An 11,085-nucleotide genomic window follows, 5' to 3' on the forward strand; every position below is an offset into this window, starting at 1 on the left:
CATTCTAGATTTCTCCTTTATGCAGATAGGCAAAACACAGCAGAATGACAATACCAATCTGTGCAAGGCTAAGCAGCATATGATCTTCAGCAAAAAAGGGACCATAAATAATTTTTTAAAAAAATTTTACTGTGGCTTATACATTTGAAAAACTGTAGGCAGTAAACCAAACTACAGATAACTATTCAGCAATTTCTTTTCGGTGACATGCTTCTTCAGGTGACTGAATGCTTAATTTTTAGTTCTAAACTCAATTTTGTCAGCTAACTAATCTGCTCATTCAGCCTTCTCCAAGTTGATCCACCTTAAAACTTCATAAAATTCACTCAAATTTTTTTGCCATAATTTCTTGAGCAATCAATAGTCTATGTGTTTGTATGAAAATACTTTTTTCAAAAGTCTGAAATCTCCATTTATAGGGTTTTGAGGAAAGGGTTAACTGTTAAAACGACAGGCTCAAATCATGAGGGGAGCTGTCTGAGCCATTTTTTTGCTTCAATAGTAATTCTTGTTACCTTATAATCCCATTGAAAAATTTTAATTTAAACATGCACCAATGGAAATATGAAACATGAGGAGTGGCATTGTGCATTTTTTTCTGCCAAAAAAATTCTGTTATATAGAATAATCAAAATAATAAAAAGACCTATAAAATTACATATTTGGTTCATGAAGATGCTTCCATCCCTAGGAATGGAGATTTCTAAAAATGAAATCATGTAGATATGAAATATTTTCTGAAAAACAAAAAATCAATTGTATCTAATACAAATTCATCAACTGTATACTTGCTTCGTGCACACACTTGAGCAATGAGCAGAGAAAGTTTCAAGTCTTTACACTTCATTATTCATATCATACATTATCTGTATGGCATAAAGAGATACTCTTTGGTATATGAAACAGAGAATTTACTACAGATCCTCCAGGAATCCTTGCACAAAACATTTTTGTCAGTTAAGAAAGTTTCTAACAAAGTCATCAATAAGAATGACATGAGAAAATATTTGAAAAATTTAATATCTGTACCTGAGGATATCATTAATCAGGGGTGAAGGTTTACGTTTGAAAATCTTTTCATCTAGCATATCTGTTAAACATCTGTAAACATCTGTAAACACCTGCCCACCTTCGGGGGATTCAATACCACATGGCTCTTCACTATTTCCTCTTAAGTTCCACCTAGCATCTATTTTTGGCTGCTAAAAGCACTCCCAGTTGCTGAGTGTGCCTGTGTCACTTCCTGCAGAGTGGGTGGAAGAGCCTCAGCAGCACCAGGTGGGACAGAAAAGCTCCCAGGACATGAGGAGTACACAAGGTGATGCCAGAAATCTCATCAGAGCTGATCACAAAGCCTGGTACCCGAGTTGTGCTGTGTTAGGGACTGGCTGAGCCACCTCCAGCCTTGCTGCGAACATCTGCTTCCCTACTCTTTCTCACTATGGCATACACTCCCCCATTCCTTCACCTTTCTGATAGACAACTGCCTGTGAAAAATTTGGATTCTTTCTTTAATTACTTATACCTATCTACCTCTTTAAAATGCCAAATCCCAAAAACCACTCGCCCATTCATTCATCATGCTGTTTCAATATCAAGGGTGACTGAAGGAAGTATTCTGAGTGGTGCTTTTACCCACTGGGATACTTGTTATACTACAGAACCTTAAAAATTCTCCATAGTATTCCAAAAGACACAGAATTCTAAAGCTTTGATTTAAGGCAATTTGATTTAATACTATTTAAAGGAAATTTTATTTAATACTATTTCCTTAGACCTCTTCTCTTCTAGATTTGGATTCCTTTCATTTTGTTTCTTTATAAACACTCAGAGAAAGGCCTTTCTATATATAACTACATGAAGCTTGAAACAATAAATGAAGTGAAAGCCATAATAATGTATTGTGGTAATTCACCCCAGTGTAAAAAATTATTGTAGATTATTATCAAATGAACCCAAATATATTGGTATTGAAGAACACAGGGGAATGGAAGCCAGCATGTGACATGGGCAGCTGTGCCCACAGATGCACTGTCCTGTTCCAAAGGCTGGCAAGTAGCCCAGAAAAATAATACCTCTAGGTTTTAAAATTTCAGAGAATTGAATATTTTGATTTATGGGGTGTTTTTTTGTAATTTCATATTTATAGAAATATTTAACAATACTCAAAATATGTAACATTAATTTGAGCATCCATTTTGCCTAGGCACTTTCATAATATCTTTTTAGACAATGTAAATGTTTCAGGACCAAAACCAGTTATGAAAAATATTATCATAAAATGGAGCTTTTAATATCCAAATTTCTTATTCACTTCAGCCACTTAGAGATAACTAGACAGATATCCTAGTAGTGGAGGTTTTCATAAGCAAAAGCATACTCTGCAATATTCTGCTATTTAGAGTTCTTTTGTCTTTCACACAGTTGGAAAGACTTAACTACACATTCAGTCTCTGATAGACATATATAAGGTGTTAGATGACTTATTGGCAGTACTTTAGCTACAGAGGTAAGAATTATTTATTCTTTAATAATACACAGGGTTTATTAGTTTTTATCAGAAAGATAGAAACAAAGCTAGCAAAACTAAAAACATTTAAAAAAAGGTTGTTCATATATCAAGCACATTTCCCACTCATTACTCCTGCTTGCTCACCTCCAGGTGGGGAGAAAAAGCAGTCATTCTATACATAAAACCTTCACTTTTGTCTCACTGGCATGTTCCAAGTCCATGCAGAAAACAACAGCAAAATTAGCAGAAATCTACCATTTTACCATCTGGAGTATAAATGTGTGGCAGGCACATTTCTCTCCCTCTCAGGATTTTCACAGAGGTGCACAGAGAGAAATAAAAGAGAAAACAATTTCTATTTCTGCTCCTTGTTTGTCCTATGTGGAATGTGTTTGGAGAATTGTTTACCTGGTTGGGTTCTGGTGAGGATTGTTTGAGCCTGATGGCCAATCCAACCCACCTGTGGCTGGACTCAAGCGAGAGGGTCACGAGTTGTGGGAGGGTTAGAGATAGGGTCAGAAAAAGTAGTATGTAGTTTTAGTAGCCTCCTTTTATATAGTATATTGATGTATTTTAGCATAGTTATAATAAAGCAATAATTCAGCTTTCTGAATTGAGTCAGACATTGTCATTTCTTCCCATTGGGTTCACCTGCATTTACAATATAAATCTGTCTCTTCCTGGACTTCCCACAATCACATGCTGATTTCCCTATAGAATGGTTCTCACATAATTAATGTGTTATAAGAAATCCATTGTGCTCCCCGCTGTCACACAGCTCTGTGCTGCCAGGGACACATGTCACCCCTCCTCTGGGGCTCCCAGAACCTCAGGAGGGCTGGGAGAGGGCCAGAACTCAGGTGGTGGGGGACAGAGCCAGATTCACCAGCCCCAGGAAGGGCTCATCTGTGCATTGCACCACCTGCAGTCCCAGGACAGAGAAAAGGGGGCCAGGCCAAGGGGCCCTGGCTACTCCTGCTGGGGAGAGCAGGGTGCAAGCGCTGACGGGCGCTGGCCCTGCGCGGGGCCCGGGCTGCCTGCACACACAGCCCGGCCAGCGCTGGGCTCCTCCTCTGCCCCACTCGCTGCAGCTCAGCTCACAACAGGCGAGAGCTGTTTGCTCTGTGTCCCCATACTGGGATCAGACAAGCCCTTAGGAATGATACTTGGAAAATCCTTTTTTCCCCGTCTGTCTTTTGCTTAGTCCAACCCTCAGACCACTTGGACACTTTCCATGGGATTTGCTCAGTGTCACCAGTGTTCATTTATGCTAAGGAGCCTCTAGAAATCTCTCCTTTATATTCATGAAGTTCAGTTTTTTCTAAAACCGTCCGACAACAATGCCTGGGACCTGTGTACAGTAAATTAAACAAAACAAAACCCTTTCAAGATCCATCTCTCAGAAGTTAAGTCTGTGCCTTCAGTTTCACAGCTACATCTCTGCAGCCACTTTGGAAAACAAAGTTCTCCTTGACTTTTGCCTTTTCCTCCTTTTATGAGTGAAATCAGTACTCACAAAACAGCAACACTCTAGGTAGACAGCCTTGGCAAATATAACTGTTCCACATATGCAGCTTTTGTAATAACTCCATGTGAGGTCTGAAACTGAGAGAAATAATGGAACCATCTCCAAAATAATGAAGTCTGGTTGAAATAAAAAAAAAAATCCAATGTGACACAAGGAAAGTATTTGAACTATAAAATAAAAAAAATGCTTAGCCAGGTAAGTAGGATATTGCTCATCTCTTCATTATGATATTTTCCTAATAAAAGTAATTTTTTTTTACATTCTTTCATTACATCAAATGACCCCTCTTCTAAACATTATTTCAGATTAAGACCAGATTTAAACAGGTTTTTTCTGTTGTCTTGTCAATATTTAACCAAACAACACTTCAATCCTCTTTCTAGCAATATCCATTCACCAACACATACAAAGAAATACAAAAAAAGCTCCTGAATTTCTTTCTATTATTAAAGCAACCTACAGATTTTAAGATAAACACTTTCTTGATAAATAAAAAAATATATATTTTTAATTAAAGGTCAGCAGAATTGATCTTGATTGTTTAAATTCCCAAGTAGGCATGTTTGTTTAAGTAATGTCTATGTTACTGAGAGAAAAGTTAATTTACTGAGAATGCCTTGCAACACTGGATGGTTTTTAAGGCTGCTTTATGCAGCTGTGACAGCTGTATTAGCCCATGAAACCAAGCTAGGGGAAAAAAAAGAAAGTACTACAACCAGTATAAATTATTTATTATATTAAGTGGTACTCAGTACCAGTATAATGCCCTCAAGTATCTTCTAAAGCTTTTCTAAGTCTTTAATTTTATACATATATAAAATGTATAAAGTCTTTAACAAGTAAAACTGATTTTAATTTGAACCTCAGCCATATCAGAATAGCATTTAGGAGGTTCCTTCAAACTGTCCAAATCATGTAAAATAATATTTTCACTATTCATTTGAGGTAAGAATGGATATAATGACTCGTACACATTAAGAAACTGAAAGAAGCAAGATCGGTGCTAGAATATTTCACAATTTTCTAATTCAAGATCCTGAAGCACTGACAACTAAGAGAATGAAAACTTCAACACAGAGTACTCCTCATACAATAACATTCAGCTTTCAGCAATGCTTAATATTTTCTATGAAGTCACTATATCTTTTAGAGGAAGATATTAAGCCATTTCTGTGTGCTGAAATCAGAGTGAGAAAGCAGATAAAGGACTAATATATGACACTGAACAACATTCCCCCTTTTTCCTAAGGTATATTCAGCTCAGTCACATTATTATGCAAAAAAAAAATCCTTTTCTGGTTGCAAATTTTTCTTATTGAATGTATTATGGCATAAGACTTTATTAGAAATAATATCACATTGTTACAACTACACAACATCAAGTTTTTCTAAGATCCACCATTAAAATTTCCTAGACAGTTGTTGAATCATTCTTAATATTTTAGTTATTAACAGTCTTAGAGAGTTTCAATTGATTGGTATTCACTTAATGTCCAAACCCATTTCTAACAGCTGAAAGTCATTTTAAGCTATTTCCAACTTCAATCAATATAATTTATGACTACAGTTTTTTTCCTCAGAATTACTAAATATACCAGGCTGAAAACAAGAATATTTTTTAAAATTCTAATGCTATTTTCCTAGGTAATAACAAAAAAGTAAATGCAAACTTATACTACCTATTAGCAATCAAACAGTAGTATATGAGAAACTGCAAATAGTTCCATACATAGATTTGCAGTATAGGCAAAGCACTGTGTACTTATTCTTGGAAATTACTCATTTTCATTTTCTTTGCACCTCAAGAAACCAAAGTGCTTCTCTTGAAATCACCACTTACATTATCAGCAGCAACTTATGTTGTATCAAGTAATATAAAAATTATTTATATTTGCAAAAATTTTCCGTAATCACCTTGACATATTGAAAATCCAGTACATAATAACTCAGTCCCTAAGTTGTACTAATTAAGAAGTCCAAATCTTCCCATTATTTTTCAGCGGTCACAAAAGAGCCCTTCCTTTACTGTCAATTTTCTCAAATAGGAAATTAGCCAATATATTGTTGCTGTAAATGCATGGCATTTTGGTCCTGTAGAAATAACTGTAGGTCTTTTGCACTTCAGTGGTGGATGATTTTTCTTTTGAATTCACAAAGAAATATAAGCACTCTGTTATTTTAGAAAGGAGCCTTGGGTAGAAGCAAACATTTTCTGGTCTTATTATGGCCACTTCTCAATCTTTAAACATTACTCTCATTCCAGGATATAAGGCATTCCCAGATGAAATTTACAGTCTCATTTGAAGCTCCATCCAATGTGAGAAGGAACTAAGATCTCATTCTTGCACCATCACAGCTCTGAATTTAGTCCACCACCAGCTCAGCACCTCAGACCACCACAGTGGCACACTGCACAGCAACTTTCTGCAGACAGATGTCCTGATCTCTTTAGAAACTTTACACCTGGAGAAATATTTTCAGAGAGCTGTAAAAAGGCCTTTACCTGAAAACTATCATGAGTTTGCTTGCAAATATATTTTAAAGCCTTACCCAGATGATTAGCAATAACATATATATATAAATGCTTGGATGTGCTTACTTTCAGAAAGATGTATGAAAAGTTCAGAATATGTTCTTTTTCTTTTGTCATGATATTAACCAGACTGGTTTGCAGACTCCTGGGACAGTATCTTGTTTGCTTGAAGAAAGCATAGTGTGTTGAGACTCACAGCTGAAATCTGGAAACAGTTTTAAATTATAGTGACCTTGTTTAATGCTGTTCTGAAAAGTTTCTAGTGATTGATTTAGGCATCTCTTATTTAGAGAGGAGTTGCATGAATTGAGAAACATGCTCTGTGATGAGCCATTATAGGGGACAAAAGGGACAAATCCAAATGAACCACATGACTTCTCCATAATGTCATGACATTTTGTCTTCCTATTTCACTTGCTTATTCTTTTGGCTAATCTTATTCTGTGTCATGCAAACTATATTCACAAACTTTGTGGTTGTTATCTCTATCTCAGAAAAGGCTGAGAAAATAAATCTGACACCCTAAATGTATAGATTACAGTTTTAGCCTTCAATCTCCTCTGCTTTTTCCCTGAGAACTATATATGCAAGCCTCAAAGAAATACAACTTTCAGGGTTCTTCAGAAGCACAGCTCCTTCTGCCCAACATCACTAGCTCCCTTCCTCTCCTCTAAACTGCCTCTGCATTACAGCCCTATTCAACTTACAAGTCTATGCTCTATTCTACTCATCAGGAGTTTTAAGTCCAACAGAAATTTTAACAATTAAACTATAAAGATAAATGCAAGACACCTGATTCTGACACAAAGTCACTCTGTAGCCAGAATCCAGACTGAGATCCAGAGAATTAAACAAGATTGAGATTGGCAGAATTTTGGAAAGAGAAACTTATGCCTCTCAAAACCTATAAGCAACTCTCCTGTAATGGTTGGAGTTCCTGGCTGTCTGAAACAATTTTGGCACCTAAGGAAATGGCTGAAAAAGTCCTTAGGGCTGGGTTTGGAAGAACAGGTTTGGCTGTATCTCCACTTATTAAAAAGAGGTCAGCTGTCCCCAGGAAAGCACTAGAAACCAAGAAATTGGAAAGAAGGAGAGACACCTCTGCCAGACTGCAGGTTAGACATCTATTTCCAAGAGGAGTGACCAAGCCAGTCTTTTACTTTCAGAAGCTGCTCCCCACCCCATGTGCTGGCTGCCTTTGCCCCACTGAGCACACACTGAGCATCCCTGTGTGCCCCAGGGCTGGCCCTGCACTGCTTCCCTGTTGGCTCCAGCAGTGAATCTGATCTAGAGCCACGTGACTATAAAGTTAAAATTGTATTTCTGGGACAAACATTCCCTGATTGTTTTTAAGGCACCTTTACGCAGTTGCCCAAAGCTAGAAAACACCAAAAATTTAATCCAAGTATTTATCCAGAGAATCCAGCCCTGACCAAAGCAATCCATGTGGCTGTTTCATAAGGTTTTAGAAATGGCATTGCTGACATTTCTCACAGACTTCAGCTGGCAATAAGTCACCAGGCATTCCAATTCATTATATTTCTCCACTCCCCTATCACAAAGGGTATTTTAATTTCTATATTTTGACTCTGCTGAACACTTGAAGGCTGTATTGTTTTGTAGTCCCTAGGGCACCAGGCAAAACAAACAGAATTTCAAACTTTCCACAACCTCATGCTGTGACAACACTTTCAGTTTATCCTTATATTTTAAAGACTGTCTCCAGTCATCAGGATTGAGAACATGGGGTAAACTTCTGCTGCACAAGATTTATTCACTTTTTAATCCTGTGTGGCAGTAAGTTTTCCCAGTCCCTAAAACTGAAGTTACCTCTTTATAACTCAGGGTATATGATTCACTTTTTGCCTTTTTATCAAAAGATTTTTGACTTGGTAAAAGGGAGAACATAAGGGATCTTGGTTGTGGAGAGAATGTAAACAGTGAAAATACATGTAAAAGAGACAAGATTTTGTAGTAATAGTACTGATATTAGTATAGCTCCAATGGACATTAAACAAAGCAACAAACTTAAGAAAATTAGTTATGTCTGTGTTCAGCTTTAGTACTTTGTCTCTTTTCTGAGGCTGTCCTCAACCAGCCCTCACTATGTGTCTCTCTGTTTTCCTATATTTCAGTTCTTGGGTGCAAGGATTGTTTTTTTCCTTTGTATTTGGAAAGCACCCAGGTCATTTTAAACATAGCCACACCATAAATAATCGTTATCCAGGCTGCTGGAATGCCCATTCTGTGCCTTAGCTGCGTGGCTGCACGTTCAGTCACCTCTTGTTCTCTTCCAAGGACTGTCCCATATTTCCTGCAGTTTACTGCCAGCAGCAGGGAAACATCAGGATCAAATATATAGTTTCAGAAAAGGAGAAATTCTGCCCCTTCCTGCTAGCAGTGGTTGGAGTGATCTCACTGGAAGGGTGCAGCACACGGAGCGTCCCAGCAGCAAGGCTGCATGCATTACTCAGCAGCTGTGCAAGTGCACAAGTGCAGTGGGCGCTGCTGGGGAGGCTGCCTGGGGAGCTCGTGGTGCAGCTGTGGAGCCCTGCAGTGCTGGCCAAGTGACCCCACTCTCAGCACAGTCACAGAATCCAAAAAGCTGAGTTCATAACAGTTATGTGTTCATAGGCAGGGGGAAAGAGTCAGAAAAACAAATATTTCTTCTTGTTTTAACATGTGGGATTGAAATGTATAAGGCCTGGCTTTAAATTACTGACCAGGTTCTCTAGCTCTCCAATGCATCTGCTGCTTTGTGCTGGCATAAATGTAGCTGCAAAGAGGTCAGGAGGAGTTCCAGCTGACCTCCATGAAAGAGCTTTTGAATAAAATACATCAAAGAAGTGGATTCCCTGAGCAATTTCTTCCTCAAGTTTCCCTTTTGTAAAGGATTGGAGAATGTTATTCACTCTATTACACAGAGCTCTTTAAGAACTTTAACAGAAAGGCAAGAAATTAATTCAGTGACAAATTTTGGCATAACTGTAAAATATCTGCACCTCTAATGAAAGCAGAACTTCTTCCTTTATAGTACTATATATATTATACTAATTCCTTTATAGTACTGTATATATTATACTAAATTAAATTATTGTTGAAATCAAAGTTATGTAAATTGCAAAAATTAATCCATAATGGGGAAAAAAAAGTATTTTTGAGATATACAGGGACAATCTATTGTAAAGTGAAACAAACATTTCCCATATTATCGGATCTTTCACAAAAAATGTGTAAATTTTGCACACTCCAAAGATGAATCCCCTCATTAATTTAAACTAATTCATTTTATCTATAAAATTAAGAAATAGACATATTTAAAACCTGAAATCATTATTAATTATTACTTGCATATTTTACACATATCTCACTATCCAGATGTACAGTAACCAACTGGAATCCCTTCTAATATATAGCATTAAAACTCAACTTTTGAACAACTGCTGCTGAAGTAGTAACACGACAGATAGTCCATTGCTTTATAATTAAAGATACCATCTTATGTAAAGCAAAAGGGGATACTGTATATGCTGGCAGTGTGCTGTAAATAATGAGCCATCCAGCCACCCAACAATCATGCTAAAATTATGATTGGAAAATGACAGAGTAAAAATCAACTTTCCTTCTTTCTGATCAGTGTTAGCTTTCATTTTCCACAAACCTGGTCAGACTTGTGCAAATTTCTGCACAGGACACCTTTATTGATATCCCAGGGAAGTTTCTGCCTGTTTTTCTTGTAGGCATGTCAACTAAAGTGGTGGCCCAGATTCACATCGAGTTCACAGGATTTGCCTACAGTAAGTAAAGAGGTACCGTTGTAGGTACCTTGTAGGTAGCGTGGAAGGAAAGAGATATTAAAGTAAAATAATTGCACAAGATACACAATTGTCTGTCTAGATTAATGTAAGAGGTTACTCAATAAAGAGCATTTTCAAGCACATCTAGATTAGGTAATGGGGTAATTGAGCTTTCTTGCACAACCTTAATTAATCTCAGTGAAGTACCTACATTATGAGACAATCTTAAGTGATTATGTACTACAAATCCTGTATTGCATTTTACAGTGCACACAACAGTCTTTCTGTTTTTCTGAAAATGGATCAAAATAATCTAGAGTAGTTTGAAGAAGCCCTTCTTAGGACTGCCATTACAACAATAGGAAGTTTTATGTCTCTAAAACTAAATAAAAACTATACTTACCAGTGTTTTCCATCTGGAATCCTCAAGAAGATTTACAAAGGTCTACTAGAAGATGTGGAATCTAGTTTGCAAAGGAAATAAGTGGAAGTACAGCAAAGTCTTCATCTGTTTTTTGAAGACCATTCTCCATTGTTCTTTGAAACGAACAGAGAAAAATAATCAATCTCAATTTTCTTTCTTTCTTAAAACTACTTAAAATCAGGGATTACATGGTTCTCAATGAACTTTTAGACTTGCTTTCTAAGGCTTTGTCCAGATACATATTAAAAGCATATGTCTTGTTGCACTTTCTAAAGATGGAAAGGGTTCTAC

At 36.9% G+C, this 11,085-nt stretch overlaps 1 long non-coding RNA gene across 2 annotated transcripts in view; it reads right to left on the minus strand.

Moving 5' to 3' along the window:
* LOC146768116 (uncharacterized) overlaps positions 1-11,085 on the minus strand; it is a 175,488-nt gene that overhangs the window by 18,086 nt on the left and 146,317 nt on the right. For both annotated transcript variants that reach the window (XR_014950574.1, XR_014950573.1), the window contains one exon: positions 10,774-10,907. This is a non-coding gene — a long non-coding RNA (uncharacterized LOC146768116). The remainder of the gene's footprint in view (positions 1-10,773; positions 10,908-11,085) is intronic.

The sequence above is a fragment of the Lonchura striata genome, chromosome 2 (genome assembly GCF_050655825.1).
Source record: "Lonchura striata isolate lonStrDom1 chromosome 2, ASM5065582v1, whole genome shotgun sequence".
Lineage (NCBI taxonomy): Eukaryota > Metazoa > Chordata > Aves > Passeriformes > Estrildidae > Lonchura > Lonchura striata.